Raw genomic sequence first — 13,576 nt, forward strand, 5'->3', positions numbered from 1 at the left:
GGTCCCTAGCCTTCGGTGCTGCCTCTTGTTCTTTTTTTGTGGTGAATTTTTCCGCCTTGTCATTTTGTCCAGATAAGAGTATATGAAGGTGCAAGTAAAATACTAAAAGGGTGGCAACAAGCCCAGGAAAATATGCTTTAACCAAATCAGAAGAGATCCCAAATTGTGAGGGGGGAGATAGGGGATAAAAAGAGGTTCAAAAAGGAAGAAAGAAAAAAAAAAGAATTTTAAAAAAAGAAAAAAAATAAAGAAAAATATAAAAAAGAAAAAATATATATATTAGATAAACTAGTTAAAAACGTTAAAAAAGAAAAGGGTAAAAGTTAAAAAAAATTTAGCAGAAGGCGAGAAAAAAAAATGAAAAAGAAAAAAAATTAAATTAACTGTAAGACTAAAAAAATCACAGGGAGAAAGCCATGAGTTCCATGCTTTGCTTTCTCCTCCTGTGGAATTCTGCTGCTCTCCTTGGTATTGAAACCGCACTCCGTGGTAGGTGAACTTGGTCTTGGCTGGATTTCTTGTTGATCTTCTGGGGGAGAAGGCCTGGTGTAGTGATTCTCAAGTGTCTTTGCTCCAGGCGGAATTGCACCGCCCTTACCAGGGGCCCAGGCTGAGTAGTCCGCTCCAGTTTGCTTTCAGAAGCTTTTGTTCCCTGAGCGCTTTCCGTAGAGTTCCGGAGGACAGGAATACAAATGGCAGCCTCCTGGTCTTTAGCCCGGAGGAGCCGAGAGCCTGGTGCCCCACTCCTCAGTGTGCCCTCGGAGAACAGTGCCCAGTTACTCCTTTCTGCCTGACCTCCGGCTGCGCTCTGAGCTCACTCAGGCTGTGGCTGGTTCAAGGTAACAGCAAGCTGTGAGCTTACTGTCGGCTCTGTCTCTGTAGCCGGCTTCCCCGTTCCAATACCCAGAAGCTCTGCGACACTCAGACATCCTGATCCTTCTGTCACCCTGCGGGACCTGAGGCCACGCTGACCTTGCGTGGGCTTCGCCCCGGTTTAGCCTCTGGAGTGATGTCCCTCAGTGGAACAGACTTTCAAAAGTCCTGATTTTGTGCTCCGTTGCTCCGCTGCTTGCTGGGAGCCGGCCCCTCCCCCCGGGGTCTATCTTCCCGTCGCTTTGGATTCACGTCTCCGCCAGTCCTACCTTTCAGAAAGTGGTTGTTTTTCTGTTTCCAGAATTGCTGTTCTTCCCTTCGATCTCCCGTTGGATTTGCAGGTGTTTGCAATCTTTAGATAAGCTATCTAGCTGATCTCCTGCTAGCTGAGGTAGTCTCAGCCTTCTACTTCTCCGCCATCTTGACTCCTCCCCTCAAGTGATCTTTTTAAAGTTTCAAACTTTATCATGTTCTGCTTTTCCTTACATTTCTTTCACTGCCTTCCTATTTCATCTTGACCCAAATCCCTGACATGAGCTTCACAGAATCCTGGCATGTGCTGATCTCTAGCAGAGTACTTTTCATCCTCTTTTTGGTCAGTGGCTTCTCCTCTCTCCTATGTTATTATATAGTGGAATATGTAACTTTATATTGTTTTTCTAAATTGTCATTGTACATTGCTTTGGCATTCTCACTCCTCTGCTGAACTTGGAACAAACATTTAGGAAGTCAGGGATGAGTTTTGAATTTTTGCTTACTACTGATAACTAGTGCTAAAATGTAGGAAGACTCAACACATAATTGTTGAAAGAATAAATAAGAAGAAAAACTATCACATGATCCAGATGCATGAATGGAAGTTTGAATCAGTAAATGCATTTATTAATTAAACAATTTGTCTAGATAGCTAAATATGTTTGGATAAAATACTCAATAAATAACTACTTTGAATGATACTTTTTGTTCTGTAAAAGGACAGTTGAATTTCGTATATTGCACATTTCCTAGCAAATTTTAAGAAGACATTTTTTCTTTTACTTATTTCTTGTTATTGTCAGGTTTAATGATACTTTATCATAAAATTATAAATAGAGATCAGCTTATGGATTTATTTCTCTTTAAAAATCAGATTTTGGTATAATTCTTTAATGTCATAACAAATATAAAATAAAACATTTTTATGGGTCAATGTTTTGAATCTTTATTTTTTTATTTTTTTAACAATTTTATTTATTTATTTGACAGACAGAAATCACAAGTAGGCAGAGAGGCAGGCAGAGAGACAGGAGGGGAAGCAGGCTCCCTGATAGGCAGAGAGCCTGATGTGGGGCTCGATCCCAGGACCCCAGGATCATGACCGGAGCTGAAGGCAGAGGCTTTAACCCATTGAGCCACCCAGGCGCTCTGTTTTGAATCTTTATAGTAAATGGTAAATATTAAAAAAAAATTTTGATTTATGCTTGAGGATTTTAGATTACTGTATTTGTTAATGCTTTTGAAAACAAAAAAATTTATTTATTTATTTGACCGAGAGAGAGCACGAGAGGGGGAATGGCGGGCAGAGGGAGAGGGAGAACCAGACTCCAGTATCCCTGCTGAGCAGGGAGCCTGAGATACAGGGCTCCATCCCAGGACCCTGAGATCATGATCTGAACTGAAGGCAGATGCTTAATTGACTGAGCCACCCACGTCTCCTGAGATTACATTATTTTAATGTGATTTATTTTAGCATATCATTTGTAAGAGTAAAGATATGTTTTAGAATATTTACCCTTGATTCTTTATCAGAACTTTGAGATTTATAGTTAATATGCCCATTATACTTTTTAAGTAGATCTTTGATATACGAACTTGCTCATTTAGCTGTCATTTAGGACATAAACAGGATTATTTACTCTAGCTCATGGATGGTAATTTATAGCCTTCAAATAGTTCTCACTTCAATTTTTCTTACAAAAAAATGTATTTTATATTAGCTAGGTTAGTCATTTTTGGTTAATGGATATCTTTACATTTTATGGCATGTCTTGCACTCACTAGCTGTTAAACCAATCTTAAAGTATCTAGCATTGATTATAATCAAGAGTAAAAATGGGAAGTACCCAAAGGAATCTGTTCTGTATAGAAAAGCATTTCCTTATTTTATACATTGAAGAAAAAGAATAATTAATATAAATATTTTATAGTTATTATTTGAAAGATTTATAGAAAATGAAATAGGACTTCAATGCTAGATATATTCCATTTTATTTAGCAAATAATTTGTGTATTACTTTTGTTATATTCACTTAGGCACTTAACATAATTTAACATCAGGGTTAGAATTACCTAAGTATCAATTAGAATTTCTTTTAGAAGCTATTGTGTTTTGTTTTGTTTTGTTTCGGTGGGACATTTTGTTAAAACATTTGTTGAATTTAGTAGCTGAACTAAAAATTTCAGTTGATCAGGGTCTAAACCAATTCATTATTAGAATTTTTTTACAAAAATGTAGCAGAGAACAAATTACATGATAATCATCCTTGACCTTAATTTTCTTTAAAGAAATATTTTTAAATGTTCTCCTTTAATCCATTTACTTCTGAAGAAACTCTTCTCAAATTTGTTGTTGATCTACTTAGTATAAATGTGCTATGTACTTATCTAAATTAATAGCATTGGTATTGTGTAACCCTTGTACGAATGTGCTTTTGAAGCCCAGGTGGTCTGCAGGAGGACCATACAGGCCAAACACAGGCTTGCCACCTCCAGTCTGCACCCTTTCACTAGTAATCACTACGTGCTACTGGTCACATTAAGATAATGTACAGTGTTGACATAGCTCAGCCCATTACTACTGCTGGAAAATGAGACTGAAGCTTGTGTTTATGATAGTCCACAGTAAATGATATCACATAAGATACTCAATACCTCCCTGTTTGGGGAAAATTAAATTGCCTTCTACAATAGGAGACTCACTTTTAGCACCCTAGAAGCTTATTATTTTGGACTAAAAAAAAAAAAAAAAAAAAGACTCATGGATCACCAAAATAATTAGAAAACCATTTATAAGTAGGGAATCATAGATCCACCATCGTTATCTCAATCTAAGCTTTGCTGTCTCTCAGACACATGCATGCACACTCTCTTTTTACTTACTTACTTGTCACAAGGTGATTTGGATGATCATCATGTTCATGAGTTTAGACTGAACCGATCCTACCCCCCACCCTTTTTTTTTTTTCTATAGATGTGGATTCTAGAATCCAGAGAGATTAAGTTTGCATTGGAATTCTGTTTTCCTGGCTAATTCCTAGTCTGCTTTCCCCACCCATCCCCCACCATCAAGCAAATTTAAATCTATGGAATGCCTGGGGAAATAACAGTATGCCCAGAAATAACAATTACAATAAATAGAAGTATTTGCATTTGTTTATTATTACAGGTTAACTGTTAGATAGTTATAGTTGTGACTGTCTTTGAAATTAGATCTTCTTTTCATTCAGTTGCAGAATCATTAATAATTCTTCTTAAAGCTTTTTTTATTCTGGTGTATGGGTAATATTGTAAACTGTCCTATATGAGATAGTTTTAAATAATTACTAGATTGACTTAGTTTTAGTTCTTTATCTGTGTATAATTTTATCAGTCTCAGGAAACATATATTAAGTTCATGCATTATTTGGCTCTACATTTCAAGGCTGTAATTTTATTTAATTTTGTGATTTTTTTCTACTCTATATCATCATATTCAGTATTTGGTATGATGATGATCATCAGGAAAGATATTAAAAGAATACCACAGAACTTGCATAGAGTTATATAACCCATTAAATAGTTTTTTGTTAATGGTCAAATTTATGAGAAATGCTTTTTAATGACTAGAAGAGTTACACTTTTCAGTTATTTAAATTATAAATAAAATTATTTCCTTTAGATAGAATAGCCTTTTAATGTTATTCCTTCACTGTATCCAGTATGTTAAATGGATTAATATGTTCAGAAAAATCATAGCTAACATTTATTGAGGAATTACATTATGCTACATGCCTATACTAAGCACTTCACTTGCGTTTTCTTATTTAATCCCTGTAACCACCCTCTCTGTGGTGGAAACTTTACCTTCCCCGTTCCAAATGAGATAACGGAGATATTGAATGGTAACTAACAGAGCAAGTAAATGGTGGAGCATATACTTAGGTTTGTCTTGCTTGAGACTTTCAGTCCTGATGTTATGAAGCCTGTACTTTAAAATTTCATTAAGCTGAATGTGGCAATTTAATTTTACCAGTTCAGCAAGTGTTTTGTTCTGGCAGTTACTTTAAAATTTAACCAGAGATGATCAGTAGCATATTTTTTTCCCTTAAAAGTTAAAACTACCATGTTTATATAGACTCCACCCACATATTTATCTATTTGTCTTTTCCCCATCTATAGACAAACATATTTGCATTTATACTTAAAAAATTTCCAGTTTTCCTTTTGTAGTTGACTTCTAGCTTCATTTCTTTATATTCAAAGAAGATATGTATGATTTTAGTCTTTTTCTGTATTGAGACTTGTTTTCTGACCGAACATATGTTCTGTTCTGGTGCATGTTCCAGGTGCACTTGAGAAGATTGTGTGTCCTTCTCAGGAACAGTGTGGTATATATGTCTGGTAGGCAGAGAGAGATGGGGGAAGCAGGCTACATGCTGAGCAGAGAGCCCGATGCGGGGCTCGATCCCAGGACGCTGAGATCATAACCTGAGCCGAAGGCAGAGGCTTAACCCACTGAGCCAACCAGGCTTGCACCCCAAGCTTTCAGTTTCTAACCATTAAGTCTGATGTTTGTGAGTGTATATGGCTTTTATTATATTGAGATATGTTTCCTCTAAACCTACTTCATTGAGGGTCTTTATCATGAATCAGTGTTGTACTTTGTCAAATGCTTTTTCTCCAACTATTGAAATGATCGTATGGTTTTTATCCGTTCTCTTATTGATGTGATGTATTGATTGGCAAATATTGATATACCTTTGAATTCCAGGAATAAATCCAACTTGATTGTGGCAGATGCTTTTATTTAATGTGTTATTGGATTGAGTTTGCTAATATTTTGTTGAGGATTTTTGCATCTATGTTCATTAGAGGTGCGTATAGTTCTTTTTGTTGTTATTATTGTGGTTGTATTTTCATCTAGTTAAGATGTATAACTTAAGTCTTTTTGAAATTGTTGAGACTTGTTTTCTGACCTAATATGTGATCTGTTCTGAAGAATGTTCCATATGTATGTGAAGAAAATATATATTCTGCTGTTTTTTCTGAATATATATATATTAAATCCATCTGGTCCAGTTTGTCATTCAAAGCCACTGCTTCCTTGTTGATTTTCTATTTGGATGATCTGTCCGTTGATGTAATTGAGGTGTTAAAATCCCCTATTATTATTGTATTATTACAGATTAGTTCTTTTTTAAAAAATTTAAAAAAATTTTTTTAGGTGAGTTCTTTTATATTTTTTTACTAACAGTTGCATTTGGGAGCTTCCATATTGAGTGTAAATACACTTCCAAATTGTGTATTTAAAATTGTTACATCTTCTTGCTGGATTATCCTCTTACTGATTATATGATGTCCTTCATTATCTCTTGTTAGTCTGTGTTTCAGAGTTAGTTTTGTCCTATATAAGTATTTCTACCCCAGCCTTCTTTTCACATCCTTTGTGTATATGTGTGTTTGTGTGTGTGTATGTGTTTGTCCTCTTTCTTTCTTTCTCTCTTCTGTCATCATAAGTTGGCTTTCTTCAGTGAGATACTTGGATTCCTTTCTCTTTATTTTTTGCATACATATTGCTGGTTTTTTAATTTGTATGTGCCATTATGTCTGTATATAACATTTTCTGCATATAGCAGTCTATATTGGGTTGAAGGTTGCTTAAGTTTCAACCTGTTCTTTACAACTTTCCCTCCGTGTTTTAGGTATATAGTCTCATACTTTGCATCCTTTTATTTTATTAATCCCTTGACTGATTTTTATAGCTATATCTATTTTTACTGTTTTTGTACTTTCTACTTTTCTTACTCTTACTTATGGTCTTTCCTTTCTACTGTAGAGTTCCCATTAACATTTCTTGTAGGGCTGATTTAGTGATCATGAACTTCTATGGCTTTTGTTTGTCTGAGAAATTCTCTATGTTTCCTTCTCTTTTGAATATTGCCCTTGCTGGGTAGAATACTCTTGGCTGCAGATTTTTCCTTTTAGCCTTTTGAATATATCATGCTGTGCTCTTCTGGCCTACAAAGTTTCTGTTGAAAAATCCACTTTTATCCTTAATGAGGTTTCCCTTTTATGTAACTTTTTATTTCCTCTTGCTGATTTTAAAATTCTTACTTTATCACTGCTTTTTGCCAGTTTAATTAGTATGTGTCTTGGTGTGAAGTTCTTTTGATTGATGTTGTTGGGGGATCTCTGTGCTTTCTGAATCTGAATTTGTTTCCTTCCCCAGATTCAGAAATTTTCAGCTATTATTTCTTCAAATCTATTTTCTGCTCCCTTTTCTCTCTTCTCCTTCTGGGATACCTGTAATGTGGATGTTAGTATGCTTGATAGTATCATTGAATTCCCTAATTTTATTTTCATTTTTGAAATGATTTTTGTCTCTCCTGTTCAGGTTGATTGCTTCTTATTACTCTGTCCTCCAGGTCACTGGTCCATTCTTCTGCTTCCTCCAGTTTACCGTTTACTTCATCTAGTATATTTTTAATTTCAGATATTGAATTTTTCATCTCTGATTGATTCATTTTCATCTCTCTGTTAAGGGTCTCACTGATATCTTCCACTATTTTCTTATGTCCAGTGTGAATCTTTATGATCATTATTTTAAATTCTTTATCTGGCATATTAATTATCTCTGTTTCATATAGGTCTCTTGCTGTGATATTTGTCATGGTCTTCCATTTGGGACATATTCCTCTTTCTTTTCATTTTGTCTGTGTGTTAGAAAAGCCAGTTATATCTCTTGCTCTTGAAAGTCATGAGTGGGGCACACACCTTTAACAAGATGGTGCTTGTCCTCTTCTTCCACAAGGGACATAGCCCCTGTGGAGACTGGGGATGGCCAGGATACTCTTCAGAGTGCACGTAGATGAGTGGTACAGTTACAAGGGTGTTGGTGTCCACCATGGGAGGTGACCTTCACTGCCTCAAGGACGAAGGCCCTGCAAAGTGTACAGTTGGGAGATACAATGTTGGCAAGATTTTTGCAGGTCTTCTGGAGGAGGGGACCTGAAGCACCAGGACTGAGGCAGGCTCAGCTGAAGGGGGCAGAGCATGGTGTATGCAGTTAGGTAATGAATGCAGGCAATGCACTGGTTTCTGCAGGTGGCCCTGTGTATATTCTGATTAGTGAATTAGAGAAATGGTACTTGCCTGTTTCTTTGCTTCTGAAGAAGTCTCTCAGTGAACTCTGAATAACTTTCCCTCTGATATGCCATAGGTATTTTTCAAAATGCTCATTCTATGCTGTATTTTTGCTGGCTGTTTCTTGTGTTCTCTCTTTAAGGGCAAGAACTCAGTTTCCTGTCCCTCTCCTGGCTTTCCCAGAACTGAGCCTGCTGATTTTAAAAGTTTAATGCTTTATATCTTACTGGTTATAAGAAGTAATGAAATTTGGCCCCTCTGGTTTTCAAAGCAAATGTTAGAGGATTTGTCTTTCTCTTGCAGGCTCTCCAGTATGGTATTCTGTTTCTCCCCCCTTATTGTGCCCATGGCTCCCGACCTTTGTTGGCCAGAGATTTGGGGTTTAACTCCTCACAATGTCTCTGCCCCTTCTACTCTCTTTGATGTAGCCTGTTCTCTACAACTAGTTGTGGAGTTTGTTTTACCAGTCACTGATGTGACTGCTGTTTAGTTTTATCCTTGTGACGAGTGAGCTTGAGGTCCTCCTACTCCAACATCTTCCCTGGCAGTGTTCTTCTTCTCTTTTTATATTGTGTTACAAGTTACATTTTTATACATTGTTGCTCTGTTGCATAGATTTATAATTATTTTTTATGCATTTGTGTTTCAGATCTTGTAGGAAATAAAGTTTGGCAGTACAAACCTTAAATACAGTAATACTGGCTTTGTATATACTAAAGTATTTATGTTTATCAGAGATCATTTTCTTCCCACAGCTTTGTTATTGTCTGATGTCCTTTCAATCTGAAGGATTGCCATTAGCTTTTCTTTTACAGTATATTTAGTAGTATCAGACTCTCTGCTTTTGTGTTTCTGAGAATGTCTTAACTCTCTTCCTCCTCCTCCTCCTCCCTTCCTTTTCTTTCTTTCTTTCTTTTCTTTTCTTTATTTTTATTTTTTACTTTTAATTTTTCCATGCTCAGCATAGAGTCCAATACAGGGCTCAAACTCATGACCCTGAGATTGACATCTGATCTGAGATCAAGTGTTAGACGCTTAACCCCTTGAGCCACCCAGACACCCCACTATCTGTTTGGCCAGATATAAAATATTTGGTTGACCATCTTTTTCTTTAAGTATTTTAAATATATTTCATCCCACTGTCTTTTGGCCTGCATGTTTTGTGAGAAGACATTATCTATTAATCATAGTGAGAAATCTGAGATGAACCATATTTTCTGTTGCTTCTTTGAAGATTTTTTCCTTGTCGTTCAACAGTTTGCTTATTGTGTATCTTTATGTGAGTTTTTGTGTTAATTATATCAAGAGTTCTTTGAGCTTATTGGTTTGTAGATTTATGTCTTTCATCAAATTTGGGAAGTTTTTGACCATTGTTTCTTCAAATACACTTCCTGCTTCTTTCTCTTTCACTTCTCAGGCTCTCACAATGCATGTTTATTTGCTTGCTTTTTGTCACAGGTCCTTTAGGTTTTGATCACTTTTCTTCATTGTTTTTCCTTTTGCTTCTTGAACTCCATAATTTTAATTGTCCTATCTTTATTTGCTATCTCTTTCTTCTGCCAGCTCACACCTGTTGTTGAACCACTTTAGTGAATTTTTCATCTCAGGTATTGTATTTTTCAGTCCCCCAAATTGTTCCTTTTATAATTTTCACCTCTTTTTTGGTAATCCCATTTTGTTTATCCATTTATTTATAAAATTTCCTTTCTTTTTCCATGTTTTCTTCTTGCTTTTTAAACTTCCTTAAGATAGTTATGTTAAAATCTTTGTAGATAAACCCAATTTCTAGATTTCTCAAGGGTAGTTTTTATCAATTTATTTATTTTTTAATGAGCCTTGTTTCCTGTTTTTTATTATGTGCTTTGTGATTTTCTTTTTTATTGTTGACAACTGATCATTTGAATACTAGAATTTGGTAACTCTTGAAATTTAGTTGCCCCTAATACTGGCCAATTTTTCTGTTTTGTTAAACATTTTAGCCTCTTATTTCCCAGTCTTTTTTTTTTTTTTTTTTAATTTCTGCCAAGATTTATTCTTTGACATATGAAGATACTGAACTCTTTATTTCTTAGGTTATGTTCAGCTAGGGTTTTAACAGGTATTTCTTCGAAAGCCAGGAGCTAAATAAAAAAGAACAAGAACCAAACAAAAAACCTAAAACTTCTTCTCTTTACAGATTGGTTCTGTGCCGCAGCAGTCCTTCATCATTTAGCCATGCTTGCATTCATATTAGTGATCAGCTTCGGGTGGAAGGTTTTGATCTTCTGCTTGCACTGGGCATGTACGTTTTCCGATATACATGGGTGCTTTTGAAAGTCTTAATTTCCCAAGGAAACTCTCACCAACTCTTGCTCCCAGGCATTAGGTGGCCTTTTTAATATTTTAGTTGTAACCTTTGCCCTATGTGTCTGCCTGTTAATTTAGCTTGCAGTGTGTTCAAGAGCAATGCCTACCACTCTTTTTGAATTAGACAAAAAAGAGATGAATGTTCTCTGTTAGTCCTTCAGGTAGCTCCTAAGTAAGTTAGAATAGAGTCACATAATATTTTGCAAATGTGGTCTGCTTTGCTCCCTCCAGAACCAAGTACTGGTCTCCCACACTGGAAACTGCATCCCTCTTCAAGACTGCTGTGTTCCAGGGCACCTGCGTGGCTCAGTGGGTGAAAGCCTCTGCCTTTGGCTCAGGTCATGATCCCAGGGTCTTGGGTCGAGCCCCACATCGGGCTCTTTGCTCAGCAGGGAGCCTGCTTTCCTTCCTCTCTCTCTGCCTTCCTCTCTGCCTACTTATGATCTCCCTCTGTCAAATAAATAAATAAAATTAAAAAAAAAAATAAAAAGGACTGCAGTGTACCAAGGTAGGAGTAGGTTAATGGCAAGTAACAATACCACAAAGCCTTCAAGAAGTCTCTTTCTTCATTCATTGTTCATTTGGTTTTTGTAAATCTTGGATTGTCTTCCAGAATCACTGCAAAGTTGGTTCTGACAGTTATTGCTTGTTTTCAGTGTTTCTTTGGGAGGATGAGTTTGGAGTTGTATAGTCTGCCACTCCACTGATGTCACTCTTCTTTCTTCTTGAAAATTATTCTATTAATGATTTAATAGGAATAACAAAAATACTACCTTCTTAAAATTATCCATTTGAAATATTATTTATTTAGAAGTTTCTATATATTTGTTTTTTACATCTGACTTTATATTATTTAAAATAATAATTTTGACCCCCTGTGTTGGCCCTGAAGGGGCTGGATGGACAAGTTGAATGTAGTAGCTCCTGAGCAGTGGTACCTCTTCCTCCTCATTCCAACACTGGTGATGAGCCACGTAAGTGGACATGGCCCTTGGTAAAACTGTTGGCAGGCTGGGCCTGAGCCTGGCATCTGTTTGCTTTGCGTGGAGGATGTGGATGCTGTGGAGGCAGCCTCTCCACTCCATGTATGTGAACATGAGAAGTGGTCCTGACAGGCTGGCAGGGCTGAGGCCAGTAGGAAGGAGAACCACCAGTAATTAGTAAGTGTGCAACAGAGAGAAATGTGAATCACTCCAGGCTCTCTTTGTTTAGAGTTATCTTAATCAGGGAACACAGATGTCCTTAACAGCATTGAGAAATCAGACTATTTGTCCAGTTATGTCACTCTAGGGTCATCTGTTTTTAGGCTGTTTATGTCTAGAATATCTATCGCTGTGTTGCTAGGAGGAGGCTCAGTGTTTGCATTTTCACCAGTCAGTTTCAGAGACTACATTATTAATCTAGCTTGGAAAGCCTATTGATTTAGGTGCTGGAGATGAAGTCAGAAAAATCATGAACCCTCATTTTGAAGAAATATATGCTACTGAGTTCTCTGAAACTATGATATGGCAGCTTCAGAAAAAGAAATACAGAGTTCTTGGTATAAATGAATAGCAGAATACAGGGTTCCACTATGATATAAGTTGCTTAAATGTGCTGGATCAGCCCCTGACTGTGTTGAAAGATACCAGAAATGTCTTGGAAGCAATGAGAGACAGGGTCATCCTTGTTCGGGTTTTACCCTTTCATCCCTATGTGGAAAACATAGGTGGCAAGTGGGAGGGACCTTCAGAAATTTTAGAAACCAAGAGATAGAATTGGGATGAACAAGTCAGTAGCTTGCTTGAAGTTTTCAGAAAAGCTGGTTTTGTTACCAGAGCTTTCACCAGACTGCCATACCTGTGTGAAGACGACATGTGTAATGACTACTACTACTGTTTTTAAACCAGTATAAATACTTGGAGGCTCAAGTCCTCAGAGCCTACCCCAAAAATGTACACTCCAGAAGAGGGTCTGTTTTTGTGATTATGTGAAGAGGGGACCTTTGGGAACTACCATTGCTATATCATGTAGTGATTTAAATAGCCAAACTACTAATTATTTCTTTGTAGTGTATAAAAGGAATATTTTTACAAAACAAAAACCCAACTTTTTGAGAGTTTTTATCAACTCTTTACTCAGTAATACAAGTCACATTCTAATTATGGAAGATATTTTTTATACTTAATTGCCGTAAGGATTCATTCCCAGTCAAAGCAATGGTCACAGCTTCACATGGAACCAATAAATATGTATTGTTTTTGATGAAAGGAAGATTGGCAATAAAGCTGTCCATTTTCTTGCAAATATTTGGTTATAAGGTAGAGCCACTGACACTCTTTCATGTTTAGAAATTTTGTCATTATTCAAAACATGTTTTTGATCATGCTACTAAACATTTTTGGAGATAAAAAATAAAGTAGTAACTTTTTTTTTTCTCAAAGATTTTACTCATTCATTTGATAGAGAGATCACAAGTAGGCAGAGAGGCAGACAGAGACAGAGGGGAAGCAGGCTCCCTGCTGAGCAGAGAGCCTGATGTGGGGCTCGATCCCAGGACCCTGAGATCACGACCTGGGCTGAAGGCAGAGGCTTAACTCACTGAGCCACCCAGGCACCCCAAGTAGTAACTTCTAAATATTATGTCAAGAATTAAATGTGGCCATTAAATCATTAGAATGTAGATAATAATAATAGAGAATATGGAATATTATTAGACACATTTTTGTGTTTACTTGAGCACTGGGGATATTTAGAATACATAAATTAATGTAGAGAGACTGTTGTCTCTCTGTTGAGATAATGTCCTTAGTGTCTACTGCCTTCATAGACAATGCTAAGTCATTATACTTTGCCTTACTATGTCAGCACTTGAATATACTTAATTAATTTATTTTTTAAAGCATTTTCTTTGGGATTTAAATCTAATAAAAAAGATTTCAGTAGTAATGTTCATTTAAAAGGTTTCAGGTCTCTACACTATTTATGGCATATTAAC

At 36.4% G+C, this 13,576-nt stretch overlaps 1 protein-coding gene and 1 pseudogene across 1 annotated transcript in view; both read left to right on the forward strand.

Annotated features, from left to right (window-relative positions):
* Positions 1-13,576, forward strand: part of TBC1D5 (TBC1 domain family member 5) — a 547,758-nt gene that overhangs the window by 270,097 nt on the left and 264,085 nt on the right. The window lies entirely within an intron of this gene.
* Positions 11,584-12,483, forward strand: LOC132012537 (protein-L-histidine N-pros-methyltransferase-like; annotated as a pseudogene).

This window comes from Mustela nigripes, chromosome 2 (genome assembly GCF_022355385.1).
Source record: "Mustela nigripes isolate SB6536 chromosome 2, MUSNIG.SB6536, whole genome shotgun sequence".
Taxonomy (NCBI): domain Eukaryota; kingdom Metazoa; phylum Chordata; class Mammalia; order Carnivora; family Mustelidae; genus Mustela; species Mustela nigripes.